The 13,153-nt window shown below is 35.3% G+C and overlaps 1 pseudogene; it reads left to right on the top strand.

The window, feature by feature from the left end:
* The first annotated feature begins 210 nt into the window (after positions 1 to 210).
* On the top strand, positions 211 to 7,364 carry LOC141550965 (general transcription factor IIH subunit 1-like; annotated as a pseudogene).
* The last annotated feature ends 5,789 nt before the right edge of the window (positions 7,365 to 13,153 follow it).

A 13,153-nucleotide genomic window follows, 5' to 3' on the forward strand; every position in this document is an offset into this window, starting at 1 on the left:
TTGTTTTTTTAATGTTCTTTTTCTAGCTTTTTTAGTTGCATGTCCAATTCGCTGACTTCCTCTTTCCCTATTTTATTCATGTAGCTATTTAGAGATATAAAATTTCATTCTTAGCTCAATCTGGTAGTTGAACAGAAGTTCGCAAAGAAGCTCACCTCACTGATCTTTCAGAGACTGGGCTGGGGCCCTTGCATGTGTCTTCAAGCCAGCATGGCACCTCCATCAAAAGTTTTATTGATTGTAAAGAAAGTGTGTCATGTACCTCATGGCAGAAAGGATAGTTTGGCCATCTGAAGGCAAAGACATGTTTACAATTATCCAGATGTAAGCAGACATTAAATGCCAAAAAATCAGTCCAGAAGGAAAAGCTAAAATCCAGCCTCAGCTGGTCTTATATGCAGGAAACACAATCAAGTTTGAGTTTTCCCCTTAAAATTACAGCTGAAAAGAATTGAGGAACTGGGAAGGACTGTCTTCAGCAGTTGCTACCCAGATTCAAAAGGAAAACTAATAAAGAATTAGAAGAGAAAAAAAACAATGCTTCAAGAAGAACTTGTTTTACTTGAAAGTATAGGAATAAATGGACTATTCCTTAAAATAGTCAGGAGCATATATTTAAGACCGTCAGTAAGCATAATATTCAATGGAGATAAACTGGAACCTTTCCCAGTAAGATCAGGAGTGAAACAAGGCTGCCCACTATCACCATTACTATTCAATATTGTATTAGAAATGCTAGCCTCAGCAATAAGAGTTGAGAAAGAGATTAAAGGAATAAGAATAGGTAATGAGGAAATCAAACTATCATTCTCTGCAGATAATATGATGGTATACTTAGAGAACCCCAGAGATTCTAATAAAAAGTTATTAGAAATAATTCACAACTTTAGCAAAGTTGCTGGATACAAAATAAATCCACATAAATCCTCAGCATTTTTATACATCACCAACAACATGCAACAGCAAGAGATACAAAGAGGAATTCTATTCCAAACAACTGTCGAGAGTATAAAATATTTGGGAATCCATCTACCAAAGAAAAGTCAGGAATTATATGAGCAAAATTACAAAACACTTGCCACAAATATAAAGTCAGATTTAAATAATTGGAAAGACATCCAGTGCTTGTGGATAGGCCAAGCGAATATAATAAAGATGACAATACTCCCCAAACTAATCTATTTATTTAGTGCTATATCAACCAGACTCCCAAGAAACTATTTTAGTAACCTAGAAAAAATAACAACAAAATTCATATGGAAGAATAAAAGATTGAGAATTTCAAGGGAATTAATGAAAAAAAAAGTCAGATGAAGGTGGTCTAGCTGTACCTGATCTAAAGCTATATTATAAAGCAGCAGTCACCAAAACCATTTGGTATTGGCTAAGAAATAGACCAGCCTATCAGTGGAACAGATTAGATACAAAGGACAAAAAAGGGTACATCTATAGCAATCTAGTGTTTGACAAACCCAAAGATACCAACATTTGGAATAAGAATTCATTATTTGAAAAAAACTGTTGGGAAAACTGGAAATTAGTATGCCAGAAATTAGATATGGACCCATACTTAACACCATATACCAAGATAAGATCAAAATGGGTCCATGATTTAGGCATAAAGAATGAGATCATAAATAGATTAGAGGAACAGAGGATAGTCTACCTCTCAGACCTGTGGAGGAGGAAGGAATTTATGACCAAAGGAGAACTAGAGATCATTATTGATCACAAAATAGATTTTGATTACATCAAATTAAAAAAAAAAACTTTTGTACAAACAAAACTAATGCAAATAAGATTATAAGGGAAGTAACAAATTGGGAAAATATTTTTACAGTTAAAGATTCTGATAAAGGCCTCATTTCCAAAATACATAAAGAACTGACTCTAATTTGTGAGAAATCAAACTATTCTCCAATCAATAAATGGTCAAAGGATATGACAGACAATTTTCAGAGGATGAAATTGAAACTATTTCCACTCATATGAAAGTGTTCCAAATCACTATTGATCAGAGAAATGCAAATAGACAACTCTGAGATATCACTACACACCTGTCAGATTGGCTAAGATGACAGGAACTAATAATGATGAATGTTGGAGGGGATGTGGGAAAACTGGGACACTGATGCATTGTTGGTGGAGTTGTGAAAGAATCCAGCCATTCTGGAGAGCAATTTGGAACTATGCCCAAAAAGTTATCAAACTGTGCATACCCTTTGATCCAGCAATGCTACTACTGGACTTATATCCCAAAGAAATACTTAAGATTGGAAAGGGACCTGTATGTGCCAAAATGTTTGTGGCAGCTCTTTTTGTAGTGGCTAGAAACTGGAAAATGAATGGATGTCCATCAATTGGAGAGTGGTTGGGTAAATTATGGTACATGAATGTTATGGAATATTATTGCTCTGTAAGAAATGACCAGCAGGATGAATTCAGAAAGGCTTGGAGAGACTTGCATGAACTGATGCTGAGTGAAATGAGCAGAACCAGGAGATCACTATACACTTCAACAACAACACTGTATGAAGATATATTTTGATGGAAGTGGATATCTTCAACATAAGGAAGATACAACTCACTTCTAGCTGATCAATGATGGACAGAAACAACTATATCCAGAGAAGGAACACTGGGAATTTAATGTCTTTCTACCCAAGTTACTTATACCTTCCGAATCCAATTCTTACCATGCAACAAGAAAATTGGATTTACACACATATATTATATCTAAGTTATACTGTAACACATGTGAAATGTATGAGATTGCCTGTCATCTAAGGGAAGGAGTAGAGGGAGGGAGGGGAAAATTTGGAAAAATGTGTTAGGATTACTGAGAACTGAGGTTGTCTGGACAGTGACAAGGTGAGAATTCAGGTTTTCTGGACAATTACAAGGTGAGAACTCAGGTTGACTTGATAGAGGGGGCAAGCTCATTGGCTGGGGTGGTTCTTCCCAGAAGCCCTTGCATTATCCCACGCCCATTCTCTGGGAGAATAAAAGAGAGGACTCTCAGAGAAAGAAGAAGACTCTCTGCATTACATCAGGCCTGACGGGGCTCTCTGCAGGAAGGGAAGTCACTTCTTTGGACAAGAGTTAACAGCAACTGCCTGGAGACAACGGTTCGTTACAGGAAGAAGAATCTGTTGGAGAGATTTGAGTAGACACAGCAGATCTCTTCCCAGAGAGCGATCCAGCAGCTTCTGGAGACGACAGCTCGCTACAATTTGGCGCCCAACGTGGGGCAAGGACTTTTGCTTATCCTGACAAGAAGAGCTAGACCAGACCTTCGCAATTTGGAGCCCGAACAGGGACAGACACGGTCCTGATTCCAGTGGAAAAGCTTCCGATCTAGATCTCAGTCTCTCTGACCCAGAACCGTGAGTAACGAGGAAACTTTGTTAAAGATTAAGTGAGCGTGCTAATAGATAAATAAGGAACTTAACTTGTTAAGGGCTAAACCAGGAATCTCTTATAGTGAAATGGGGCAAACACCTTCTGTTCAAGGAAAATGTTTAGAGAGCATCATCAAGATTATGAAAAGCCAAGGATTGATTATAATTTTAGAGGAGATTACTGAACTTTTAAGAACTGTGAAGGTCATATGTCCTTCTTTTTCTCTGGAAAAAGAATTGGATCCAGATGAGTGGAAATTAGTAGGAGAGCAATTAGGTGAACACTACAATTGCCTTTGTGACATTTTGCCCTTTGGTTCCAGACCAAACTCAGTTTCCAAAGATACAATTCATACCTACAATTTAATCCAAATGGCTTTAAAAAATGTTATTCTAAAGGAAGAGATGAAGGAGCAAAATGGGGAGGTGTCAACTAAACTAGGTGAAAAGGATGAATCAGATAACAATGAAGTTAAGTACAATTCTGAGCAACAGCAACAGGAGCACCTCCCATCTCCTCCCTCAATTAACCCTTCAGGGGTGGAGCAAGAAGGAGGAGAGGAAGAGGCAGAAACACAAACAGAATTGCCTGTGAAGCAGCCTAAGCCTATGACAAGATTAGAAAAGGCATTGGTTAAAGCTAAGAGAGAAGGACAGGATATAAGTGATTTTATACATGCATATCCTGTGATTGAAAATATTGACTCTGTAGGTCAAAAAAGGAGAAGATATGCACCTTTAGATTTGAATAAAATTAAAGATTTGAAAAAAGGTTGTACCCTTTATGGGGCTACATTAGCTTATGTTAAAATGTTACTAGATGGTTTGTCTTATGAAGTCCTAACCCCAAATGATTGGAAATCCATAGCAAGGATATGCCTGGAACCTGGAGAAAATTTATTATGGCTTTCGGAATTTCATGAATTATGTAAAATTCAAGTCAGATGCAATTTGGAAATAGGAGTTAACACACAATTCACTTTTGAGCACTTGGCTGGTGAAGGTCGGTATGGAGAGAATTCAGAACAGACTGATTATACCATGACAATATATGAACAAATTGCTAAGGCTGCAATAAAAGCTTGGGGTGTCCTTCCTGGACAGAAAGATCGCGGAGAGCCTTTCACTAAAATACAGCAAGGTCCCAATGAACCTTTTGCAGATTTTGTGGGACGTTTGCAAACTGCTGTCAAAAGAACTATTGGAGAAAATTCAGCTACAGAAATAATGACCAGACATCTGGCTAAGGAAAATGCCAACGAGATTTGCAAAAGAATTATATGGGGATTAGACAAAGATGCTCCTTTAGAGGAGATCATAAGACGCTGTGCTACAGTGGGAACAAATGCTTTTTACACCCGGATGATGATGAACATGGAAAGACAGGGTCCCTCCTGGCAAGGGCCTTCTAGAGAAACTCGGCGATGTTTTCAATGTGGAAAAATTGGGCATCTAAGAGCTCAGTGTAGGTATGGAGATACAGTGAGAAGACAGGGTGAAAGAAGACCTAAAACCCCATGTCCAAAATGCAATAGAGGACTCCATTGGGCATCAGAGTGTAGAATAATTCAGGGAAATAGGATGAGGGGCCCAAGTCCAGGGCCCCAGGCAAAAAAGACTTGGGGCATGATGGCAGCTGATGTTACACCCAAAGAACCTTTAGAAGGCCAGGACTCTGATTTAATCAATCAGCAGAGAAGCAATCACATGGCAGAAAGGGATTACCTGATAAGTCAGTCAAAAGGCAATCAGATTGCAAAAATGGATTACACTTGGGGAGAATACAGGCCTTTTAAACCAACAGGGCTGTGTCCAGTGCAAACAATTCCAATGTAATTGCCAAATGATGAGAAGATATTTAGAAAGTGGTAAATAGAAGGTAATTAGATAGGTTAACTGCCTGGGAGAGAGGGTTTGCTTGTATTTCTTCAGCAGGAAAAGGAATCAGATGGGTGCCAACGAGTCATATTCACCTTGTCCATCAAAGAGAGACAGAAAAAGAGAAAGACCTCAAAATAAAGGAGAAGATCTAAGAAACATCTGACACTGAAAGAGCATGGATAATAAGAAGACTGTTAAAGAACTTTAAAAACCAGCAGGAATCATTGTACTTCCTCACACAAGATGAGACTAATGGACAATGGACTTATGGACATTTATAAATTTTCATTTTATGATTATGTTATATACTTCTAGCATGTGTTATGTTACTATGTTACTATGTGCTTATGTAATTTATGTAATTATCTGTAATACTTCCCATATTGATGGATTTATGTTTCAAGGTCATTTATGTAATTATCTGTAATACTTCCCATATTGATGGATTTATGTTTCAAGGTCATGACTGTCCTATGTTCTAAATCAAAAGAAAGGGGGAGATGTTGGGATTACTAGGTGAGAACTGAGGTTGTCTGGATGGTGACAAGGTGAGAATTCAGGTTTTCTGGACAATTACAAGGTGAGAACTCAGGTTGACTTGATAGAGGGGGCAAGCTCATTGGCTGGGGTGGTTCTTCCCAGAAGCCCTTGCATTATCCCACGCCCATTCTCTGGGAGGATAAAAAGAGACAGCACTGGGCGCAGAGAGCAGATCGGCCTGGAGAAGGATAAGAGCTGGAGGAGATTCAGAGCCAGGATTCAAGAAGAAAGACTCTGAATTGCATCAGGCTTGACGGGGCTCTCTGCAGGAAGGGAAGTCACTTCTTTGGACAAGAGTTAACAGCAACTGCCTGGAGACAACGGTTCGTTACAGGAAGAAGAATCTGTTGGAGAGATTTGAGTAGACACAGCAGATCTCTTCCCAGAGAGCGATCCAGCAGCTTCTGGAGACGACAGCTCGCTACAATTGAACACAAGGGATAATGTTGTAAAAAAGAAATTACTCATGCATATGTACTGTCAAAAATTATAATTATAAAATTAATTTAAAAAAGAACCTGTTTTGCTTATAAAGAACTGGTTTTGAGTCAGGTGATCAGTGCTGCGGAATTCTGGCTCAGTTACTTAAGCATAAATATGGTATAGCCTTGCAGCAGCCAATCACAAGCAGGATGTGGTCATTTCTACAACATTTCTGGCTGGCATCTACCCTCAAACAGATAGCTGCAATGACATAAGATATAATTTAATTTCTGATATCATTAAAGCCATATTTAGGACAGCAGGTATGAAAACTAAATATGAACAAAAAAATCAGATTTACAGAGAGCATTCCACATGACAGAAAAAGAGGTCTGTACAAGATTTTTTTCAATCCCATTATTTTCATAGGAATTGGCTTAATGTAGGTTCAAAAGATCTCTTTGCAGAATGTACCAAAATGGATGAAAATGATTTAAAAATAATGATATTACTAAGGAAAAACTCCCTACAAAATCTGACAGCACTGGAGGATAGATCATTAGATAGGAGCTATGTGCTTTTCTCTGTGCCATCTACTTCCAATTCTTCAAAATCCATAAAGGAAAATAGCAATGTTACATCATCAAGTGATTTAGCCTTCATAATGCTATGGTGCTGGCAATGGGTCTCAGGAAACACTAAGCACAAAACTATCATCAACAATAGGAGCAACACCACAGATGAGAACTCTTGAGATTCAGACTTCTTTCAGCCACCAGTCAAAAGGGTGAAGTTAAAGGAATCTATTAAATATAAAGTTGTAAAAACAATTGCATTAAGTCTGAAGAAGTCAGATAGGTATTAGTAGGGCTCAACTCCAATTCAGTCCTTTCAGTATACACCAAATCAGGATATTATCAATTCTTTTCAGAGTATTAAGTAAACAATGGAAACTTACATATCCAAACTAACTCAGGCTCTATCAAATAGTGCTTGACTAGTACCATTACAGCCCTATCCCCTGGAGAAGCACTTATACAGGGAGAATCACAGTTAAGCCATAACCAGATGGTGCAAAATGACAATGTAAGAACTCAAAACACTTATATATGGCTGTAGAAGACACAACATTTTATCATCCTTTATGATTAAATGATGAACCCATTTTGGGGTATGAGATGTAAGTTTTCTCAATAATTTTCATCAAATGGTGAGTATCATGTATATCTACACTATTCTATTGTATGTCATGTATATCTAACCTATTCTACTTATCCAATTACTCCATTTTTTAACCATATGTTTTGAATGATTGCATCTTTATAATATAATTTTAGATTTGGTTCTGCTAGACCACTGTCATTTGCATTTCTTTTTCTCATTAATTACCTTTGATATTTTTGACCTTTATTTTTCCTGATGAATTTTATTATTATTTTTTCTAGCTCTATAAAATAATTTTTGGCAATTCGTTATGGCACTGAACAAGTAGACTAATTCAGGTAGAATTGTCATTTCTATTATATTAGCTTGGCCTACCTATGAACAATTGATATTTTTCTAGTTGTTCAGATTTGACTTTATTTGTGTGAAAAGTCTTTTGTAATTGTGTTCATATAGTTTCTTTGTCTTGGCTGGTAGACACCCCAATATTTTGTTTTTTCTACGTTATTTTAGATGGATTTTTTCTTATCTCTTGCAGCTGTGCTTCAAGAATATATACAGAAATACTGATAATTTGTGTATATCTTGTGACTTTGTTAAAGTTGTTAATGTCAAGTAGATTTTTGTGCTAGGATTCTCTAAGTATACCATCATATCTTTGCAAATAGTGATAGTTTTAATCTCTTCTTTACCGACTCTAATTCTTTAATTTATTTTTCTTATTGCTAAAGTCAATATTTCTAGTGCAATATTGAATAATAGTGGGGATAAGATGCATCCTTGTTTCATCCTTGATCTTATTTGGAATGTGTCTGACTTCTCCCAATTTAATGGGAGAAATAATGCTTGCTGATGGTTTTAGATAGATGCTGCTTATCTTTTTTAAGGAAAACTCCATTTATTCTTATGCTTTCCATTTTTTTTAATAGGAATGGGTGCTGTATTTTGTCAGAAGATTTTTCTGCATCTATTGAGATTATCACATGATTGATGTTAATTTTGTTATTGACATGGTTAATTATGCTAACAGTTTTCCTAATATTGAACCAGTCCTGCATTCCTGGGATAAATCCCAGTTGGATATAGAGAATTATCCTGCTGATAAGTTGTTGTAATCTCTTTGCTAATATTTTATTTATTTTTTTGCATTAATGTTCATTAGGAAGATTGGCTTATAATTTTCTTTCTCTACTTTGGCTCTTCCTGATTTAAGTATCAGCACATATTTGTATCATAGAAGGAATCTGGCAGAATTCCTTCTTTGCCTGTTTTCCCAAACAGTTTAAATAGTATTGGAATGATTTGTTCTTTAAATGTTTGATGGCCCTGGAAATTTTTTCTCAGGGAGTTCATTGGTGGCTTCCTTTTTTTTTTTTTTCTAAAATGGGTTTAAGCAATGTATTTCTTCTATATTGTTAATCTGGACAAGTTATATTTTTGTAAATATTTATTCCATTTCAATTAGATTATCAGATTTGCTGGCAATGTTGGGCAGTATAGTTCTTAATTATTGCTTTAATTTCTTCTTCATTGGTAGTAAATTCTCTTTTTTTTTTTCATTCTTGATGCTGATTGTAGCGAGCTGTCGTCTCCAGAAGCTGCTGGATCGCTCTCTGGGAAGAGATCTGCTGTGTCTACTCAAATCTCTCAGACAGATTCTTCTTCCTGTAGTGAACCGTTGTCTCCAGGTAGTTGCTGTTAACTCTTGTCCAGAGAAGTGACTTCCCTTCCTGCAGAGAGCCCCGTCAGGCCTGATGTAATGCAGAGACTTCTCCTTGAATCCTGGCTCTGAATCTCCTCCAGCTCTTATCCTTCTCCAGGCAGACTGCTTTCCAGGCCCACTGTTGCCTCTTTTATCCTCCCAGAGAATGGGCGTGGGATAATGCAAGGGCTTCTGGGAAGAACCACTTCAGCCAATGAGCTTGCTCCTTCTATCAAGTCAACCTGAGTTCTCACCTTGTAATTGTCCAGACAACCTGAATTCTCACCTTGTCACTGTCCAGACAACCTGAGTTCTCACCTAGTAATCCTAACAGCTGATAATTTGATTTTCATCTTTCCTTTTTCTAATCAAATTAACCAAAGGTTGATCTTTTTTTTTCCATAAAATTAACTCTTAGTTTTATTAATTATTTCAATAGTTTTCTTACTTTCAGTTTTATTAATCTCTCCTGTGAGTGTTAGAATTTCTAGTGGCATTTAATTGGGGTTTTTTATTTGTTATTGTTCTAGCTTTTTAAGATGCATGCTTATTTCATTGATCTTTTCTTTCTCTATTTTATTCATGTAATTATTTAGAGATATAAATTTCCCCTAAGAACTGCTTTGGCTACATCTCAGATTTTGGTATGTTGTCTCATTACTGTCACTCTCTTGAATGAAATTATTGATTGTTTATATGATTGTTGTTTGACCCATTTATTCTTTAGGATTAAATTATTTAATTTTCAATTGGTTTTAAATCTGTCTTTCCCTGACTTTTTATTGAATGTAATTTTTATTGCATTATGATCTAAGAAGAAAGCATTTACAACTTCTGCCTTTCTGCATTTGATTGTGTGGTTTTTATGCTTTAATACATAGTTAATTTTTTTGTAGGTTCCATGTACTGCTGAGAAAAAGGTGTATTCCTTTCTATACCTTTTCAGTTTTCTTCACAGATCTATTATATCTAAGTTTTCTAAGAGACTATTAACCTCTCTAGTTTCTTTCTTATTCATTTTGTGATTATATTTATCTAATTCTGAGAGGGGGAGGTAGAGGTCCCCCAGTGGTATAGTTTTTTTGTTCTACTTATTTCTTCCTGTAACTGGTTTGACTTCTCCTCTAAGAAATTGGATTCTGTTTCACTTAGTATATAATATATATATATATATATATATATATATATATATGTATATATATGTATATATATATACATATATATATATATATATATATTTTGTAACAATACCACTTCATTTTCTATGATACCTTTTAACAAGGTGTAGTTTCCTTCCTTATCTCTTTTTTTATGAGATCTATTTTTGCTTTTGCTTTACCTGGGATCAGAATTGCTATCTGCTTTTTTTGCTTTGGAAGGGGAACAATTTTGCATAAAGTCTTGAACTTTTATGCAAATTTTTCAAGAGACAAACTAATTTCGGCAAATTAGAAATCAAATCATTGAATAGAATGGAAAGTATGAGAATGCAAAAAAAAAAGTTACATATAATAACATATATGAAATATGTGCTATATTTTGTTCCTAATAAGATCATTTCATTGTTTGTCTTAAGGCAGCTAATTTGCAAAAAAATTATGCAAAATAACCAATTTTATATATATATATATATGTATATATATATAATATTAATATATTTTAAGTTTACTTTTTAAATAAACAATTTATCCACAACCATTCCTAGTTTGGGCATAATTATTGGTAATGCATTTCAGAGACGGCAAAGGAGAAAACATGTCCATAGAGGATAGTAAATCTAACATTGACATTTTTTGCTAGAAGCCTTTTTCCCCCTGACTACAGATTGAATCATTTTTGTTCTAAGGTACTGTTTCCTTTCTAATTCACCCCAAGGATTTAATCATAGCTCTTTAGGGGATCCCTGTGAGTAGCCTAACTTCTTGTTGCTTTCTGTGTAGTGACTAGTTTCTAGGCTTTTTGTGGATATATCAAGCATGTTTGTGGAGAGAAATTTAGATTCAAAATCCAATTTAGATAGTCATCAAAACAAGTAATAAACAAGTTAAACAGAGCAGGGGCCAAGAATGAATGTCTGTACAGGAGGCGAACTATAATAGAGGCATTTATATAAGTAGACTTTGAGACATCAATGACTACTGTTTGGATCTTGAAGAACTTCCAAATTCACCTAACTGTGTAATAATTAAGTTAACATGAATTGTAGATAAGCTATATCTATGACATTCTCTCATCTATTAGCATCATAGCACTATCAAAAATGGAAATTAGGTAAGTATGGTACAACTAGCATATTCCAGGATTATAATCTATTTCCAAAAATAAGGCATGCTCTTGTGTCAATATGAGTTGTTTCTCACTCAATTTCTCACATGCTCTCCAATATGCTAACATCATCTAGTCCATAGATTTCTTCATATGGGTAAGTATTATTAATATATGATACTTCTTTATCTCCACATCTTCCTATTATTTATTTTATCTTCTGGAAAGATACCCCAATTAAAGGTTCTGTTCCAGAGTTAGTAATACTCAAATCTGTCTTCTTCCATTAGAATTTCCTTTTTGTTTTATTTATTATCCATCTTTTATGGTCAAGGATTTTATTTTCGGCTCTTTAATAGATTTTTTCTTTCTTGAATTTCTGGACATTATTGCTATTAATATTTGTCACATATATGTCTAATCTAGTTTGATAGAAAGATGTAAGAATTTTCCTCTCTTCTACCTTCAATTTTAAAGCTTGTTAAAGTAAAGACAAATTTGTTTTTAATCACCCCTTTTTAGTTACTTTCTATTCCCAGTGAAGGGCTCAATCACTTCTGTATTTTAGACTGTGACTCAAAAATCTGAAGCCATTTCTCAGATACCATTTTATTTTTTTTAAATTAATTTTATAATTACTCATTTTTGACAGTATATATGCATGAGTAATTTTTTTAAAACATTATTCCTTGTATTCATTTTTCCAGATTTTTCCCTCTCTCCCTCTGCTCCCTCCCCTAGATAACAGGCAATCTCATACATTTCACATGTGTTACAGTATAACTTAGATATAATATATGTGTGTAAATCCAATTTTCTTGTTGCACATTAAGTATTGGATTCCAAAGATATAAGTAACCTGGGTAGACAGACAGTAATGCTAATATTTTACATTCAATTCCCAGTGTTCCTTCTCTGGGTGTAGTTGTTTCTGTCCATCATTGATCAGCTGGAAGTGAGTTGTATCTTCCTTATGTTGAAGATGTCCACTTCCATCAGGATATATCCTCATACAGTATTGTTGTTGAAGTGTATAGTGATCTTCTGGTTCTGCTCATTTCACTCAGCATCAGTTCATGCAAGTCTCTCCAAGCCTTTCTGAATTCATCCTGCTGGTCATTTCTTACAGAGCAATAATATTCCATAACATTCATGTACCATAATTTACCCAACCACTCTCCAATTGATGGACATCCATTCATTTTCCAGTTTCTAGCCACTACAAAAAGAGCTGCCACAAACATTTTGGCACATACAGGTCCCTTTCCAATCTTAAGTATTTCTTTGGGATATAAGTCCAGTAGTAGCACTGCTGGATCAAAGGGTATGCACAGTTTGATAACTTTTTGGGCATAGTTCCAAATTGCTCTCCAGAATGGCTGGATTCTTTCACAACTCCACCAACAATGCATCAGTGTCCCAGTTTTCCCACATCCCCTCCAACATTCATCATTATTAGTTCCTGTCATCTTAGCCAATCTGACAGGTGTGTAGTGATATCTCAGAGTTGTCTATTTGCATTTCTCTGATCAATAGTGATTTGGAACACTTTCATATGAGTGGAAATAGTTTCAATTTCATCCTCTGAAAATTGTCTGTCATATCCTTTGACCATTTATTGATTGGAGAATAGTTTGATTTCTCACAAATTAGAGTCAGTTCTTTATGTATTTTGGAAATGAGGCCTTTATCAGAATCTTTAACTGTAAAAATATTTTCCCAATTTGTTACTTCCCTTATAATCTTATTTGCATTAGTTTTGTTTGTACAAAAGTTT

The sequence above is a fragment of the Sminthopsis crassicaudata genome, chromosome 1 (genome assembly GCF_048593235.1).
Source record: "Sminthopsis crassicaudata isolate SCR6 chromosome 1, ASM4859323v1, whole genome shotgun sequence".
Lineage (NCBI taxonomy): Eukaryota > Metazoa > Chordata > Mammalia > Dasyuromorphia > Dasyuridae > Sminthopsis > Sminthopsis crassicaudata.